Below are 15,035 nucleotides of genomic sequence, written 5' to 3' on the forward strand. Positions count from 1 at the left end.
AAGAAAATCATCAAACCACAAGAGAAAAAGAAAAGAAAGAAATTGAGAGGAACTATAAAAACAGCCAGAAAACAATGAACAAAATAGCAATAAGTACATACCTATCAATGACTTTAAATGTAAATGGACTAAATTCTCCAATCAAAAGACAGAGAGTAGCTAAATGGATTAAAAAACAAGATAAATCGTGACGCCTGGGTGGTTCAGCTGGTTGAGCGTCTGACTCTTGATTTTGGCTCAGGTCATGATATCAGGGTCGTGAGACTGAGCCCACATCTGGCTCCACCCTCAGCAGAGTCTGATTGAGATTCTCTCCCCCGCCCTCTCCCTCTGTCCCCTACCCTCACTTGAGTGTGTGCACAAGCTCTGTCTCTAAAATAAATAAATAAATAAAATCTTTAAATAAATAAATATATAAATAAAAATTAAAAATAAGATAAATCTATATACTTTCCACAAGAGATTTGCTTCTGGTGTAAGAACTGAAAGTGAAGGGGTGGAAAAAGATATTCCATACAAATGGAGACAAAAAGAAGGCTGGTATAGCTAAATTCATATCATACAAAATTAACTTTAAAACAAAGACTCTAATAAAAGACGAAGAAGAACACTGCATAATGATAACAGTGTCAATCCAATAATAAGATGTAACATTTATAAATGTATATGGACTCAACATAAAATCACCAAAATATATAAAGCAAATATTAACATACATAAAGGGAGAAATTGATAGCAATACAATGTAGTAGGGAATTTTAACACCCCACTTACTGGAATGGATATATCATCCAGGCAGATAATCTGGCCTTAAACTAAATTAAATATATGGAACATTCCAGCTTTATATATATGTAGAACATTCCACCCCAAAGCAACAGAATACACAATCTTCTCAAAAGTGCCATGGAACATTCTCCAGGAGAGGTCACATTTTATACCATGAAACAAGTCTCAATAAATTCAAGATCAAAATCATATCAAGCATTTTTTCCAACCACTACAGCATGAAACTAGAAATCAAGTACAAGAAAACTGAAAAAACTACAAATACATGGACATTAAACAACATGTCACTGAACAACTATTAGGTCATAGAAGAAATCAAAGGAGAAATCAAAAAATACCTACAAATAACATATCAAAATCTATGGGATGCAGCAAAAATGATTTTAAGAGAAAAGTTCAAAGCAATACAGGCCTACCTCAAGAAACAAGAGAAATCTCAAATAAACAATTTAACTTTACACCCAAAGGAACTAGAAAAAGAAGAACATACAAAGTCTTTCAAAATATGTAGCTATCTGCCATTAATGATGTAAGTAATCATAGGTAATATTTATTTATTTGTATGCCAAGCATGATGCCTAGAACAAATAATAAAATCTGTAAGGAGATGTTAAATTAATCTTAACACTAACCATCTCTTCCACCTTAACATATCCTGGATCTTGCAAAGGATTCTTGCCAATAACCAATGGCAATTTTGTGTCTACAAAATACTAGTGAAATTACTACGAGAAATAAGACACAATAAACCCAGAGAACATGGACTCTGAATTTAAAATGACTGGAGATCAAATCCACATTTATCACTTCCTATGCATAAGAACATTGGAATTTTCTTCAATTTCCCTTATTCATTAGTAAAAATATAGGAATAGCTGCCATTAATTGAGCATGTACAATTTTAAACATTATGCTATTTCAATTAATTAATCTTCATATCATCTCTATGAGTGAGATTTTATATAATTCCCATTTTTACAGTTGAGAAAACCAAGAATCAGAAAGGCTAAGTAAATATCCCAAGGACACACAGCTAGTTAGCAGTAAATACAAAACTGAAACTCAAGGTGATCTGAATTCAAAGCTTCCACTTTTAAGCACTACGCTATGTTTCCTTTCTTTACTGTTACTAGATTAAAGTTATGTGGTTAATTATGGTTTATATTTATAAAAATCTATCTCTGATATATCAACCAAATTAGTTGTTCACACTCTAAAAAAAGGTTCCAAGAGCAAGTTTAATATCATTGTATCTAATGATTTCAAAACATAAATGGTAGATACCATCAGTTTTCAGAAAATTAACACTGTGAAATGTAATGGGAAGGCTGCTGGAGGGGCTTCTTGGAAGGTGTCTCTTCCTGGGATAAAAGAAGTGCTCAGGAAGAAAATGTTGTCTTGCCTTTCATGTGGGTCTAAGAGAATAAAACAGCCCTTGCTGCAGCAACCCCGTTGTGATCATGTGGGGGCCAGCAAAGGCAGAAAGCCCACATGCTCAGGAATCCAGGGAGAAAGGGGGAAGGCGGTGACCCCTCTGATAACTCCAGCACCACTTAACTGTATTCTCATAATAATGAAATAAGGTATCCCTATTGTTTATGCCACTAACAATTAGCTATTTGGTTAACAACTTTGTTACCACTTGAACTTTGCCCAAAGCACCCTAAATGTTAAAAGCAACATTTAAAAAAGAAGGGATACATGCACCCCAATGTTCATAGCAGCAATGTCCACAATAGCCAAACTGTGGAAAGAGCCAAGATACCCTTCAACGGATGAATGGATAAAGAAGATGTGGTCCATATATACAATGGAATACTACTCAGCCATCAAAAAGGATGAATACTCTCCATTTGCATCGACGTGGATGGAACTGGAGGGGATTGTGCTGAGTGAAATAAGTCAGTCAGAGAAAGATAATTATCATAGGGTTTCACTTATATGTGGAACACAAGGAGTAGCGCAGAGGACCATAGGGGAAGGGAGGGAAAACTGAAGAGGGAGAGATCAGAGAGGGAGATAAACCATGAAAGACTCTGGAATCTGGGAAACAAACTGAGGGTTTCAGAGGGGACGGGGTGGAGGGATGGGGGGAACAGGGTGATGGGCATTAAGGAGGGCACGTGTGGTGATGAGCACTGGGTGTTATACAGAACTAATGAACCATTGAACACTACATCAAAAACTAATGATGTACTATATGGTGGCTAACAGAACATAAAAAAAAAGAATTTCACCAGCATAAGATATAAAATGCTATATTTGTTTATCTCTTCTAAGAAGCAAGAAGTAATAACAAAAAGAATAGAGATATTTCATTAAAAAAAAGCAACAGTTCAAACTTTCTGTAACAACTGTACATTATTTAAGAAGAATAAACTCCATTTTTCATTAAATTATAGATATTTAAAGATCAAAAGCATGACCTAGAAAAAAAAATCAGTGTTTAGTTCCTCCCTTTAATTAATTCATTTAATTAAAGAAGTGAATATTTGAATTTATTTACATTATAGTGTAATTTGAAGGTGACATATTGGGAAGACGAATAAATCACTTAAAGACTAAACAAACATCAATATTATGCCTGATAATTTTAGAATGCAAAAGCCTATATCTGGTACCTGGAAAGAAATTTAAATATATAATTAATCTCCATTTACACCCATATCTCAGGGATACCTATAAGCAAACTTGCTATTCCATTAAGATGGCAGAGATTAAGAAACAGTCGGCAGATGATTTATTCTGCCACATGCTATTCTGAGTTACGAGCTCATGAGATTGCTCTGCAAATATGTTAAAACTCATTCATGTCTTCCAATTATTTTCTTAGACCGCTAAATCTCTATCTACATTATTCATACCTGTCTATATCCCAAGGATGTTACTTGAAATTGCAGAAAGTATAAGCCTCCTAAAAAATATAGTATTAGCCTTTTAGACAGAAATAAAGTGACCCAGCTGTTTGTGCCCAGATGTAACCACCCTGCCAGTGGTATCCCAAGGGCTGAACTGATCAATATGTTAACATACCTGTTACCTCTGCATGACATACCAGTGGGTCAAGATCCACCACATTAAGGTGTTCCAGGTTAGGTCATACTTGACATTTAATTAATACCAAATCCTGTGGCTTAAAGATGGAAACTTCTCCTAAGAGTAAAAGTCACCGCTAAGATGATGGTAAGCAGCAGTGGGAGGTGGGGGGAGGGGAGCGGAGAATTCACTCAGCACCACACAGCAAGCCCCTTGATTTAAGACACAATCTTATTGTTGGCAAGGAGTAAGTTTGAGCAAGGCATTGGATATGGTCATTTACAAGCTTTTTCCAGATTCTCTGATAGGGTGGTGCCAATAATAAGGCAATTTTGTGGAAGCCCAAAAGAGGAGCTGGGTGGGGTTGCGAGTTGGGAGGGTGTGGAGAACCAAGGGCAAAATACTCACTTCCAACTCCAGTTACAGAGGCATTAAGTATTAGTCATGATGAGAAAATCCAGCTGAAACTCTAGTGAGATCCAGAGGAGGCAAGCACCAATGCTGAGGAGGGAACTGGCCGGAGGGAAGGGGACAGCCTGCTGAGGGCAGGGAGGCAAAAATCCTTGCTGATATTGCCCACAGAAATAAGGATTACACGGTTTGGCCCTCCCCTGATGATGTACGAGTCAGAGAGAGTGTGTGTCCATTCATATACTCCTCATTATGTCAATTTCGTGTAAGTATTTACGTGTCACAACTGCAGAAATGTATGGGAATTAAGTTGTTCCATTTGTAAGTTAGAGTACTCCTTGAACTTCTATGAAGGTGTTAAGTTTCATTTAATTTAATATGCAATCTTGATTACAGATATTAGTACTGAAAGATCTCTGAGATATGAAATACATGTAGCATCAAAAATAAACTTAAGGAGGGCGCCTGGGTGGCTCAGATGGTTAAGCGTCTGCCTTCGGCTCAGGTCATGATCTCAGGGTCCTGGGATCGAGTCCCGCATCAGGCTCCCTGCTCCTTGGGAGCCTGCTTCTCCCTCTGCCTTTCTCTCTCGCTCTGTCTCTCATGAATAAAAAAAAAAAAAAAAAAAAATCTTAAAAAAAAATAAAAAATAAAATAAAAATAAATAAACTTAAGGAAATCTAAAATCATTTTCTTCTTCTGATAATGCATGAGTATCTCTTTCTTAACATGCTATTTCAAAGAAGAGCAAACCATCACTCACGACATTATTTTTTCCTTGTTTAGACATTAGTTAGCAGGCTATGTCTGCGCATGTGCATGTTTGTGTATGTTAGTCTGCACATTCGGTGACTAACAGGTTGATCTAGGGTTTCTTAAATATAGATATTACATAAACTTGCCAGTTGCAAGTTGTTCAAAATAGGTGCAATTTTTAGCACAGAGTAAAATTAGAAACAAGGATTTGATAAAACTTAACACCTGAATTATTGTTAGCTATTACTGTCTTGTGGCAATAAACATTAAATTTAAACATAATTCATTATAGTAAATAATATTTTAAGATAAAAGGGTAATGTGGAGTAATACTTCAAATGGAGAAACATCTTTTCCACTATGATGAATAGTAATACATATTTCCTAGCAAATTTTTCTAGTATGTGTCCTTCATTTTAAAATTAAAGATGTTTAAGAGACAAGTTTGAGTCTAGGAACAGAGATCTTATACATACGATCCTATTCACAGGAGATTTTTAAGTTTCTGGGTTATTTCCAGGAGCATCACTGCTTACTTTTCCAGTCATCTTATTCACTTGGGAACTAATAAGAAATGTAAGAAGCAATACAAACATAGGATGTATGTTAATTAGACTATTTCTGCTTATGATTTCTTTTTCTAAATGTTTGGTAAAGACTTTCCCTACATAATCATGAAGTGAGTATGTATGCATTATTGTATGGCTTTTATGGTCTACTTACTCTTGTTTACATCATCATCACATATTTTGGGCTGGCTTTGATCTCTTTTACATTTATTACTTGTAGTATAAATTATTATTTATTTACTACTATTCCTTTTCTCTTTTGATAACATATTTGGTTCTAGGGGTCAGACACTAAGATTTTGGGTCCATTCAGTAAATACTTATTGAACAACTATGTGCAAGACTATTTTATTTTGAAGGCTCTATAATGGGTACAAAGTAGATCACATTAAGCATTAAAGTGATATATGTCACTGGTGGTTTTACAAGCTAACACATTAAAGCTGCACTCATTAGTAAGTATGTTTGTATCAAAGAACTCAGCCTTATTTACTGTTATATTCTGCCCTCTTTGGCATAACACCTTTCAGTCCACTCATGCGTGTTCCCTCCAGAGTTCTGAAGATATGTAATAGCAAGATCTTGCACATGTATTTTTTGTCTGTAAACGATTTACCCCTGGGTCATAGTGTGTACTTTATCCCCCTGGAGCATGCTGAGATTTCCCCCTTGTGATGAGTCTAGAAAACTGGGATCAATGGTAGTGAGTCTTAAAGAAAATGAGCATCCACTTTTAAAGCATCTACCCCAAATTACGTTATCACAAAATTTTCAAGCAAAGATAAGCTAGTCTCCTCAAACACGGGAAGGAAGACAACTTACTTCAGTGGTAAGGGAGGCTCACAGTGACGTGGGGGCTGAAAACTGTTTCTTGTGGGTCACACCAGATGTCCCCTTTCCAAGCACAGGACTCTACTCTTTCCCAATTAATGCCTTCACTTTGAAATGAGAAGCATGGGAAGACTGTGAATTAATTGGCATTAAAATTCAACAACCCATACAAGGTAATTTTATATTTAATTTTAGCAGTATCAGCCCTGTTGCTATAATAAACAAGAGATTATTAAGGCTGTCATGGAAGTTCTCTAGTTCTTAGGCCATGACTTAGCTGGGAGTTCAAGGCCCTGAGCTCGTCATTTTCTTTCTGTAAGCACTCTAGTGAGCTCAATAGAATTCATCCCACGCCCCTGTCCTTGTACTACCTTGTACTACCATAGGGTTCAAATGTGGCAGCTGGGTGGGCCTCCAAGGCACCTGCTTCAGTTGACTCTTCCTCACAATCAGCCGCGGGTGATAACCTCGTTAATATGATTCCACTGCATGCAACAGTCTGGCATCCCAATTTCCATCAGCAAAGGGCTCGACACTATGTTCAAATTCTAGGGCAAGACCAAACCAATCCCAAATTCCAATTGTTGTGGGTGTATCTCCTGAGACCAATACAGGGGCAATTCTCTATCAGTCAGGGTCCAGGAAGAAAGCAAAAACCACATGCAAATTCACCAGAAAGAGCTCAGTATAAAGTATGAACAAAGACTGATGGGGAAGAGGTAAAGAGAATTCTCAAGGATAGAGATATAGCACATATGGGGCTGAGGCAGAGCACTCAAGAAAAGAACAAATCTTGGAAGAGCCTCCCACGTCCTCCCAGGACTGAGATCCAGACATCACTGGAGAGGGAAGCTATGGCCTTCTAGATGATGACAAAGTCTGCTGAAGTGCTAGAAGCTGGGGCTGGCGAGAAGAAAACTGCCTTTGGGGGGGCCAGGAGAACTGGATGTGAGTGCGAAACTGCCTCCGGGTTCCGGAGAAACTCTCTGGAAAGCTTCTTGCAATGCTGTTGTCACTGGACGTCCTGCATGCTAACCAAGTGCCACAGAAGCAAGCACAGAGAATCACGCTAGAACCAGCAACAGAAAATCACGTCTTTCTTCAGTGTCCCTCCAGCATCTTCTACTAACAATGCTTAATATATCATGCCAGCAGACCAAAGAGAAATGCTCATGGGATCCAGCTCCATTATCACAAGCCAGGCAATGATAGGAACTGAGAGGAAAAAAAAAAGTGTGACTGGCACAGATGCAATTTACTTATGATGCATATTTATAGTGGCAACTGAAAGAATATAATTCCCTTGCTCTATAATGGCAGGCAGTGCTGGGACCAGAGACAGTTCCCCATCTCCAAGTTAACCAATACTGAGACCAAGCAAAATGACCTAGTTGTGTGCTACAGGATTTCCCTGCTCCCGGGGACCCACTATGAGCAACCAAACATGTTACCTACCAGGAGTAACAGCCTGCTCACCAAGACGTATTTTGATAGCCTTACCTCTTGATACTCACCAATCCAAAAGTTACAGCTAAGTAAAAACTCTGTCAATAGTTTCCTACTCTGCAAGGTGCATCTTAAGGCCCATTAGTCCAGGGCCTAAAACCCTCACAACATGCTCCCCTGAATGCCCTCTTCTGAGATATGAGAATAGTGTTCTCCCTTATCGCAGTGAACCTAATTAACTTAGCTTGCCCCGATCCTAGGTTTTCTGGTGGTCTTCTGGGGAGTTGAGCGTCAACAAAATAATCATAATCTAATCAGGGGGTTGAGAATTTGCTTGGGGTGGTGTAAAAAGCTGTTTAGCTGAAGACAGAAATGCTTCCTTGAATATTATGCTCGCCTTCTACAAACATTTTCTTCTTACAGCCTGCTTATTCCTGAACTGATTGCTCCCATGTTCTTGTTCAAGCTGTTGTGGAGACCAAATGAAGAATCTGTTTAAATGAGAAGACTCCGTGCAATACTGGGTACAGATAGTGCTTTTTCACGACGTAAATGCAGCGTCCAGCAGAGGTCGGGAGTCAGGAAAATTCTGCACTCTCTGCTTCAACAACGGACAGCCCCAACACACACCCACCCACAGGAGACAGAGCTCTGGGCTAGACCTGAGCCCTCTCCGGGTGGGAACTCATCATCCCCAGAGGCAACAGTGAGCCCATTTACGCTTCTCAGGAAGCAGAGGTAGACATGAAATAAATGCAGGCTGAATTATAAATTTGCTGATCAGGGTAATAGATGAAAAGGAGAGTAAGCAGAAAAGGTAAATTAGTGTATATTAAAGAGGCAGAGAAATGAGCACGTGAAAAGGATCTTCAACATCATTAGCCATAATAAAGGAAATGCAAATTGGAACCACAATGAGTCATCAGTACACACCTATCAGAACAGCTAAAGTAAAAAGGAGTAATAACACAAAATGCTGGCAAGGACACAGAGAAAGTGAATCACTCATACATTGCTGCTGGGAATGTAAAATGGTACAGCCTCTCTGAAAAACAATTTTGTAGTTTCTTATACAACTAAACAGGCATTACCGTAAGATCCAGCAATTGCACTCTTAGGCATTTATCTCAGAGTAATGATAACTGTGTTTATCCAAAAATCGGTACACAAATGTTCATGGCAGTTTTATTCCTAATAGAAAAAACTAGAAAAAGCCCAGATGTTCTTCAGTAACTGAGTGTCTAAATAAACTATGGTACATCCATAGCATAGGATGCGACTCAGCAATAGTGATGGATAAACTATTGATACAACGACTTGGACAAATCTCAAGCGAATTATGCCAAGTAAAAAACAGCAATCCCTAAAGGTCATATACTGTAGGATTCCATTTAGCCAGCATTCTGGGAATGGCAAAATTACAGAAATGGAGAACAGACTAGTGGTTGCCAGGGGTCAAGGATAGTGGAAGGGAGGTGGATTTGGTTATAAAAGGGCAACATGAGGAATCGCTGGATGATAAATCATTCTGTATCCTGGCTTTATCGATGTCAGTATCCTGCTTGTGATATTGTACTAGAGTTCTGTAAAATGTCACCATTGTGGGAAATTGGGTAAAACTGGGATCTGGCAGTAGGATTTCTTATAACTGCCTGTCAATCTACAATTATCTCAAAATATGAAGTTTGACTAGAAAAAATAATAAAAGACAGGGATGTAGAAGAAAGAAAGATAGAGCCCAGTCCTTGGTCATCATTCCCTCAAATTTAAAGGAGCCTATGTAGGCTACAGTTTTGTTGTTTGTTTCTTTTCAGAGACATAGAAGAATGCATGTGTTTGTTGTAAATTCAGCACCGTGGAGAGCTGATGTGAAAACTGAATGCCCTGCTTCACAATGGTGAGTCCAAACAAGCTGAAGCTGTAAACAAAGACTCAGACCTGGGGTGACCCAAATGTACCAGACCCTCACTAGACCTAAATTAAGACTTGCTCTTGACCACAGGACAAAAGGATTTGTTTTGAACAATAGGATCTGTTTTAACCAACTATGTACAGACCTGTGCATGCATTTTCCTATCTGGAGAACAAACTTTCAATCTTTAATTAACATATCCACCATAAATTCTACATTTTACCATAAGAAAACCCCTAACTTTGCCCTTTTAGCAAACTTTTTAATGAATTTCTTCACTAAGGGTCTGTGTGTGCGTGAACATGTGTGTGTGTGCGTGGGCGCATGCGCACTTATGTGCATGTTTCTTTGCCTAGCAGGTAAATAAACTCAACTTAAAAAAAATTAAAAAGTTCTTCTCTTTTTTTTATTCTTTGCTAAGTTATATGTGCAAGCAATAGGCCCAGTGTTATAGTTAAACATTTATTTACTAGAAACAATGTAGTAGTGAAGAAACTGATAATCAGGAGTAAGAAATGGGGTGTATTAAATTTGAATTCAGAGGGAAATTTCATGAATATTTAAGAAATTCCAAATTCCAAACCCCACTTAAATCTGGTTTCAAAACAATAAAATCTCTATTATAATAAATGAGAACCTCACTGTAATTTATTATTTCATTCATTCCTAATTTCTTTGACTATATTAAATAAACACTCCTCAATTTCGCTCTTGTTAAAAACCAAACTGGTCCCAGCTGCAGCTATTACGAGTTTTTTAATTCCTCTTGCAGTTTGCATAAGAGTTTTATTTTAATTAGAATACATAATTATTGCTAAACTGCATCATTACAAATTCATAACTTTCACTTAATGAAAGAGAATGTCAAAATATTTATTTCACTTTGAATCTTCTAAACTGATATTCAAGTCTTACATAAAATAATGCCATATGAAAAAGAGTAAAGAATGTAAATATTCATCAATCGAGTTCATAGACAAATACCTATCAGGAAACTTTCTGAAGGTTTTGACAGCAATTACCTGTAGCTTGAATTAGGTGATAGAAGATTCATTTTTATCCCTAAGTGCATGCTGAATTAGGTTTAGTTCTAGACACATTTACTAAGCACTGTGTTTAAAAAAGGGTGGGGATGGGTTAATAAATGTTATGCACTGTTTCTGCCTGCAAAGGGTTTTACATGTTAGTTAAACTTTGGTAAAACTAACTAGGTCATATGCTATTTCTGTCTTCCAAGGAATCAAGGTGAGCACCTGTCTTCCTATTCTTTATAGAAACAATGGCTGAACTGAAGTAAACCTTTCATTTGCATCAATATCTGCTGAAGAGTAAAAGAAAATACGTAAGGAAAAAATGTTATCTATTTCAAAGTCATTTACTCAGACTATCATGCTCCCCTTATATGTATTACCCAAATCAATAGATCTGCTCTTCAGTATGCAAATGAGATGCCATATTTCATTAAATCTAGAACTGTAGTATTCATCATTATTTTGTCTTCTATTTAGAAAGGGAAAATCCTGCCAATTAAACTATGATGTACCATCTAATGTCATCTAATACATCATTTTTAAAATGTATTCTGATTTGCAAGATGGCAAAATATTTTAAGGAAAATGTGTGTATTAGAATTGATGAAATAGTCTGTACAAGTTAGAACTGTAAAGAGCTGCTTACCCACAGAGCTGCATTCATCACCCACACAGCTGTGCCATAAACTAAGCTTTTCAAATACTGTTCAATTTAGGAAAAAATATGGAATCATGGACAAAACCTCACCTAAGTTTCACTGAGGCAATGAATGACCTTCCTGGAAACACCTCTCATCTCTAAGATGGGAATACAGATGGTAAAAAGTAATAGCAAGATAATGAAACAGAATTAGTCATATTCATAATGATTGTAACAGAAAAATAATAACCACTTTTTGTGCTAAAATAAAATTAGATTCTTAAATTCACTTCACTTCCCAGGATTACTGTCTGTTAATGTTTGTCTTGATTTTTTACGCTTAGTTTCTTATCCTAAAACATTTATTAGCATGTAGATAGATACTTGATATCTATTCATGAGTGTTCAATTTTAAACTATTTTACGTTTAAAAATAAACTTTGTTTAACAACATGTCTCAATGTAAAAAGCTTTCATATCAAAATATATGTATCACCAGAAGAAACACAACACCTTGACCATATTTTTTTCATGAATGACATTTCTCACTATACCATTAAAAAGAACCAAATACATTTTCACCAAATCATTTAATTCAAATTCAAAATTTTTACTTTTTCATATCTTTGCAGAATGAGCAAAACTAAATGAAGTTCTCTCTCGCTCCACCAAACATAAACCTAGAATTTTCAGGGCTACTCTTTACTATCCCCATTTTACAATCCATTTTCCCTAATTTCCTACCAAAATTAATATACCTGTGATTCATTTATCACATCAATTCCTAAAATACCATGGGACTAAAACTCTCCCAAGTATTTTCATATATATTGTCTCTTTGACAACATACACTATTTAGCTTTTGTCATCCTACCTTATGAATGCTCTGTGAAACTTTTCCTTGTCTTATCTACCTTACTCTGGAAGATACTAACAGAGATGGAGGATACCTTCCCTGTTCTTTTTTAAAATTCCTGTAAAAATATAATGAGGATTAGATAATAAATATAACAACAGTAATTTTTTAACTCAGCAATTTTCCATTTTACACTGACTTCCTACACTAAATATTTTACTCTCTTCACTGAACCACAGCACTTGAGAGCCCAAAGGCACTAAATATCAGCCCACTTATTCTACAGATCATTCTCAAATCATCGAGATTTACCATTTTCTAAAGATTTAGCATTCACCAAGCACCATATGAAATGCTCAGCTTCAGGTATTTTGTTCATTTCTTGTATGACCCAGGGTGTAATTATTAGCTCCGTTTCACAGAGGAGAAAGCTAGATCTCAGAGAATCGAAGAAATTGATCCAAGGCCACCCTATTCCCCAATGGCAGAATTACAACTAGGATGCTGGTGTGCCATTCACAAGAGTATGTATTCTTTCCGCCATACTCCCTAACAACAAGAACATCCACAATGAATGCTTAAATGTATGCTAAACCCTTTATCAATATTTTTGTTATTTCTTCCCTTCTTTCCCTCTGTTACTCTTCAGTTTCTTCTGAATTAAAAAAAAAATACTTTCCCTTAATATGAAATAATGAAAATCCTCTAATACTCCATAAATCATTAAAATATTTTCTCCTATTTCCATTCCAGGATACCATCCTGAATTTCAGACCAATATGAATAGCTCCCAAATACCTCTAATTGGATGCTGCATGATGTATCTAATTTTTTCCAATGTTGAACATATCATCTCTACTCCTTTCCCAAACTTCTTCAGGGTTTTTTCTTAGAAAAATTCATCCAGGGGCGCCTGGGTGGCTCAGTCACTTAAGTATCTGCCTTCAGCTCAGGTCATGATTCCAGGGTCCTGAAATTGAGTCCTGCACAAGGCGCCAGGGAGCCTGCTTCTCTCTCTGCCCCCACCCCTTTCTGTCTCTCATAAATAAATAAAATCTTAAAAAAGAAAAGAAAAATGCATCCATTTGCTCAAGGTAGAAACCTGGGATTCATTCTTTCACCTCCTTTCCACACATCCAAAATTTATCCATTTACCTCTTTATTACCACCAGAATTTGTCACCTTTCCCTTCTTACTGCCTCACTCTAGTCCAAGCCACGATCATTGGCTGCCATGACTGCTAAAATAGCCTACGCATTTGCTCTACCTAAATCCACTCTATCCCCTCCAATTCTTTCTTAATTCCAAGCAAGGTAACCTTTTTAAATGCAAAGTGAATCACTTAATTAAAATCTTCAGTGGTTTTCAACCACCTTTATGTCAAAGTCTAAAATACTTAATATGGCTTTCAAGGTCCTTCTTGATCTGGCACTTATGCCCTTTTTCAGTCTCTTTGCTGGACATTTTTCCCAACTGATCCAGACAAACTGCCTGACTTTGATTTGCTTAATTGAAGGGAAGCAAAAACATTTCTAAAACACAAACATCTTGGCATACATAGCAAAGAACAGCATCTTTAAATGTCTCAACTATTTGCAAAAATAGCCTGGCAATGAAAAGAAAACTTTTACCAAAAAAAAGCAATTAGATAGCAATGACTAAAGTCAGCATATATTTTTTGGAATTTCTCAGTGTTTTTTTTTTTAAGATTTTATTTATTTATTTGACAGAGAGAGACACAGCGAGAGAGGGAACACAAGCAGGGGGAGTGGGAGAGGGAGAAGCAGGTTTCCAGTGGAGCAGAGAGCCCAATGCGGGGCTTGATCCCAGAACTCTGGGATCGTAACCTGAGCTGAAGGCAGATGCTTAACAGCTGAGCCACCCAGGTGCCCCTGGAATTTCTCAGTGTTATCAAAATTGCTAATTATACAATTATTAAGTTTCATAATAGAAATTGAGTTAGGGCCTGCCTTACTTGTAACAGTCTTTTTTGCAAACATCATATCTAATGTTAATTTTAATCTAGATTTCTGTTTACTCAATAATGCACAATTACATTGGTTTCTGACACTCAATTAGACATAAATTTGACTTAGAGCCATTTGAGGGCATCAAAATTTCAGTTTCTATATTGCTTTATATGATATATCATTTCTGTTAGACCATTTATTTACATAGTACTTTCAAAGGTAAATACAAAGCAGCTATCTTCTTCTACTATAGATTTGTAGCTAGAAAGATGTAATAGATATATTAGTTTTCAGTTTACTGATAGTGACATTATCCTAAATGATCTGCCAGAAAAATGTTTGCATTATTCATCAAAAAATTGATTATTTCATTGCCATGGCCATTTTTTTCTTATAAAGATTTTATTTATTTATTCATGAGAGACGGAGCGAGAGAGGCAGAGGGAGAAGCAGGCTCCCAAGGAGCAGAGAGTCCGATGCGGGACTCGATCCCAGGACCCTGGGATCATGACCTGAGCCGAAGGCAGACGCTTAACCATCTGAGCCACCCAGGCACCCTTGCCATGGCCATTTTAATATGTCCTCCTAGATGACAGAGATGTATGCTAAGTCAAAGGGTTTCAGGAGACAATAATCCAGAGTAATATTATCCAAATACTAGCAATCAAGCTAATATCAAAGTAAGCTAAACAAAAGAATTCTTGGGTGTACTAACCCAAAATATTATACAAATAATAATTGAACACAAAATAAATATATCTAAGAATATGATTCATATTATTTTAAAG

General features: G+C 36.8%; 1 protein-coding gene across 1 annotated transcript in view; it reads right to left on the reverse strand.

Moving 5' to 3' along the window:
- The window catches only part of LOC135363726 (glypican-5-like), a 218,538-nt gene that overhangs the window by 122,507 nt on the left and 80,996 nt on the right, over positions 1-15,035 (reverse strand). The gene's annotated exons all lie outside the window — the stretch shown is intronic.

This window comes from Mirounga angustirostris, unplaced genomic scaffold (genome assembly GCF_029215605.1).
Source record: "Mirounga angustirostris isolate CCGP_5_RB_7025 unplaced genomic scaffold, mMirAng1.0.hap1 SCAF_3, whole genome shotgun sequence".
NCBI lineage: Eukaryota > Metazoa > Chordata > Mammalia > Carnivora > Phocidae > Mirounga > Mirounga angustirostris.